Source organism: Elaeis guineensis, chromosome 16 (genome assembly GCF_000442705.2).
Source record: "Elaeis guineensis isolate ETL-2024a chromosome 16, EG11, whole genome shotgun sequence".
In the NCBI taxonomy this organism is placed as follows: domain Eukaryota; kingdom Viridiplantae; phylum Streptophyta; class Magnoliopsida; order Arecales; family Arecaceae; genus Elaeis; species Elaeis guineensis.
The window spans coordinates 46,380,180-46,384,721 of NC_026008.2; positions in this window are offsets into that span (position 1 = coordinate 46,380,180).

A 4,542-nucleotide genomic window follows, 5' to 3' on the forward strand; every position below is an offset into this window, starting at 1 on the left:
GATGGCTCAGCCCTTCCCTACAATGTCCAAATAGATCAGTTGAGTACATCATCCCCAGCACCACCCATATCCAAAGGATCTATATACATCTCCAATCCGCTAGAGGAATGTTCGATGCAGGACGACAACAAAGATGGCTTGGTCTCTCTCCGGACGTGACCATGAGGGCTTTCAACCCACTAGATGAATGCTCAATGTAGGATGACAGCAAAGATGGCTCAGCCTCTCCCCACCATGTCCAAATGGATCAGGTGAGTACATCACCCCCAGCACCACCCATACTCAGAGGGTCCGTATACCACCCCAACCCATTAAGAGAATGTTTGATGCGGGATGACAACAAAGATGGCTCAGTCCCTCCTTGGAGGTGACCGTGAGGGGCCCCAACCCACTAGAGGAACATTGTCCAAGTGGATCAGGTGAGTACTGTTAGGATTTGATGCCTCGAGATTCAGTCCACATTGAGCCCACAGTGAGGTTCGCGGTGAAAAATGAAGTCCAACGAGACCAAGATCAACCGAAATGGAGCTCGGATGGAGGAGATACGAGCTTTTGAAGTCGGTATGAGAATCGAGGCGATGGAGGACCGCTGGCGACCGACGGCGGGAGGTAGCGGCGCGGCCGCAGGCGGAGGCGCGCGGGACGTGCGACCCATGTGGGCGGGCGGCCCAGGCGGGCGTGCGGCCCAGCCGGGCGCGTGGCCCAAGAGCGCACGTAGCCCAATCGGGCGCGCGGCCCTGGCGTGCGCGGGCCCACGCGCGGGAGCGAGCCGGCCCAGGCCAGTGGCCTGCTGGCCCTTTGCATCGGTCCACCGTGGACCGGACGGTCCACGGCTGGGCCTGTGGACTGTGTGGGAGTTTCCCACACGTTTCACGCGGTCCACAGCACTATTCCGTGGACCGGTCGTGATCGGACGGCTCAGAGAGTTTCCGATGACGATCCGACAGTTCAGAAGGTTGATTTGGCTTGTTTAAGACTCTTAAACCTAATCTAATTAGGTTTAAACCTTGTTTTAACCCTTTAAAAGGCCTGTGGACGAACAGTAAAGGGTGTGGATCGATTTTTCATGCCGTACGAAGCCCGTACGGAACCCAAGAGAAGAGAGAGGCGGAAGTGCTGAGAGAGAAGGAGCAAGAGGCTCCTGGACAGCGATCGCCAGGCACTTCAGGAGTTCAGGGGGTCTTCCAAGAGAGAGAGAGCTTTTGTGAGGGAAACTTCTAGTGAGAGAGAATTGGGTGTACAAGGGTTGAGGGTGAGGTCTCCTCTTGTAAAATTTTTTTTTTTATAGTGAAGTTTGCATGCCCCATGGAGGCAAGCCTTTTGTGGCTGATCCACGTATTTTGATTGTTTTTCTTTTATTTTGTTTCTTCTTTCTTCCTGCTGCATCGCGTGGTACTGAAAAGATCTTGAGAGGTGGTGTCCTAGCCAGACATCCACCCACCAAGTACGTCATCCCCAACACCCGCATGCCACCCCACCACAGATGTTCGAGTATCAAAAAAATTAATCCCCTCATTTAATCGACTTCTATGGACTCAAACCGCGGATGTGGGAAATGGAGTTAATGGCGTGACCTACTGACCTACCACATGTGTGGTCTGATTGGGCTCTTTCAAAAGAGAACGGTGAGTAATTAAAAGAGAGAGAGAGAGGTGAGAGTAATACACATCAAATACTATCATTTGATATATTTTCTTCATAATTAGAAATTCAGCTATTGGCCTTATTCTTTTTTAATATTTTTTATAAATAAAAATTCTCTCAAGCTCCAAAAAGCAAATATTTGCTCCCTTGCCAGCAGAGAATATTCTATTTTCTTTAAACTAATAATCAAGTGGAAAAAACTACAGCCAAATGTAGGTCTTCTTAAGGAGAGAGGGCTATGGAGTTGGCTTTGCTATGGGAGAATCCCCATTATTTGACTCTATAGTATTTTAGATTGAGTTGAGAGCAGCTTAGAAAGACTTGGTATACATTATTTTTAGCTTGCAGACTGATATTTATTTTGGAGGAGGATTTTAAGTCTTATCCAAGACAATGATCGCTTAATTTTTTTGTGACTCTAAGCCTACTAAAACTCATTTTTCCCTATTGGCTGATGCTCGAAGGCTCATTGTGTGGTGTTTCAATTGTTTGATCAGACGTACTTATGAGAAGAAAAATTGTAAGGCTGATTATGTTGCATCTTTCATAGCTGAGCATGTTAGTAGTGACGTTTGGGGGTCTGTTGCTAAGATCCCACATCATTTCTTCAATTTGATTCACCTTATATAGTTGGTTTCAAAAATAAATAAATAAATAAAATGTTTATAACTTATGTATTCATCTAATCTCAATGAGATGGTAAATAACCAATGCTCCATCAATCCAATAGCTCAGATATTTAAAGGATAAGTTATGGTACTTTCAAAGCATAAGGGCATTATAGTCAATTCATATTTCAAAACCTGGGACAACAACCTCGCTTTCGCCCTCTCCTTCCACTTTCTTCTTTTTCTTTCTTTTTTTTTCTTTTTTTTTTGATACAAGCAGGCTATCACACCGTTCTAATATAAGTATGCATTGTTCGCCTCCTGAGCAAACATTGTGGTGGCATGACGAAGAAACCTTCAAATATTATAGAGCAATGGATGAATCTTCAAATGCTTTACCTCATCTCAGATCTAGCTGATAACTGTAGCTGAGTTTTAATCTCAAATAATAGAAGACTAATATGGTAGAATAGAAAGAACACCTGGCAGGAGAAGCATTACTTATATCTAAGGTTTTTTGTCTTGATATCAGATCCCATAGTGATGTCATTCTATTACAATATTGGTACATGATTTTGTATGATACCGAACAGTATATCCAATATCAGTATGATATAGGACACTATATTGATTCGGTACCAGCTAGTATCGGTACGGTATGCTTGATACTAGACAATAAGAGATGGTACGACAAACCATACTGGTACCATTATACTTCTCATGCCAATGTCATGCTAATACATGGTATTTCATCTTTATTTTCATGTGTTATGACCAAGAAATGCATGGTGTGCCAAAGTAGTATCATACCATATTGGTTGAAGTGGAACCATATGGGCAAGGCATAGGTACTTGTAATGATACTTTAACCTCTGATTCAAATGATGATACAGCTACTACTAAAGTAATTTTGAAGCTAGAAATAATCATTTAAAGTGCTTTTTATAATTGTTTGGAATGCCTGTTAGAGAAAATGTGTATAGACTAGCACATGTTGGTAGGAACCAACGGGAAGGAATATCAGAAGAAAGGGGCAAAGGATTGACGTGGCCAAGGACATGATTTGGAATCTTTGATAAGCATATATGTAAGTGTAATTGTAGAGTGAAGCATCTAAGCTAGATACATGAAAAAATTATTTATTTGTTAATTTAATTTTTCAATTTTGTTTAGTTAGTATTACCAATTGTTAAAGCAGCCACTTTTCCTATGCTGCTGATTGCTAAAAATTCTATGAAAAGATTGCATATTTTGCCCCTCCTTCCGCTGATCTATCCATAATGATGACAATGATAGCAACAAAAGCAATTAAAAAAAATATGAAATAAAGAATTATATTCAAGAATCTATTTTAGCAACTATATGTAAAAGTGTAGATCAATTGAGTTGCAGAGCAAACACCAATCAAATTAAGTAATGATAAAAAAATAAAAGAAAAAATAAATTTATTCAAAAAATTAAAATTTAAGATAATAAATTTGGTTTCCCTTGCAAAGCGGTCCCAACAAAATTCTTCCTACCACAATTTATGTAACTCTCTTTTGCTCGATATAAAACCATACATTCTCTCTTTGAGAAAAAGACAAAAATATCATTACCTTTTCACTAAAAAGGGTCTAATATGTGGAATCAAAGATGTAATCTAATTTAACAAGAATCTGATTTGTAATGCTATTAAAACTAATGATAAATAGAAACCCTAATAAAATTGAAGGCAATGAATAAAAGCTTGCATAAACGTATTGGTTAATCATGCCATCTTGATCATTCAGTAGAGCCTCCATCATGGCTTGGAACTTGCGGTGGGTATGCTTGAGAAAGGAGCAGGCGTGAACCACATCTGTGGTGGCCAATTCCACTCAGAATCGATCGAGTGAAAATCATAGGGCTGGAAACTTCCATCTGTCAAATTGAACACTCCGATATTATGGATGACTTGCTGATCCATTTCGTACCCATCTCTGTAGTCATCGGTGAAATAGATGCTGCTGCTCGTAAGCTCGGGGAATTCGCGTGTGGACAGTGCCATCGAGTGGTTAAGCCCGAGGAACAGGGCGAGATCACCCACGTCTTTGACCTCGGACCACTCGTTCCGTCTCTCGTCGAGCTTGAAGATGGCGAATGCTACAGTCATTCTCGCATCGCCGGGAAGGACGGACTCCCTCGAGCGATTCCCGTCCACCGGTAACCACCGCGAGTCCCTCCACACCTGGAACAGATCCTTACCGTCCGGTGACTCCACCAGGTACTTTTGATTGAAGCAGCAGCCCCGCTGCTCCCACTTTTGCGA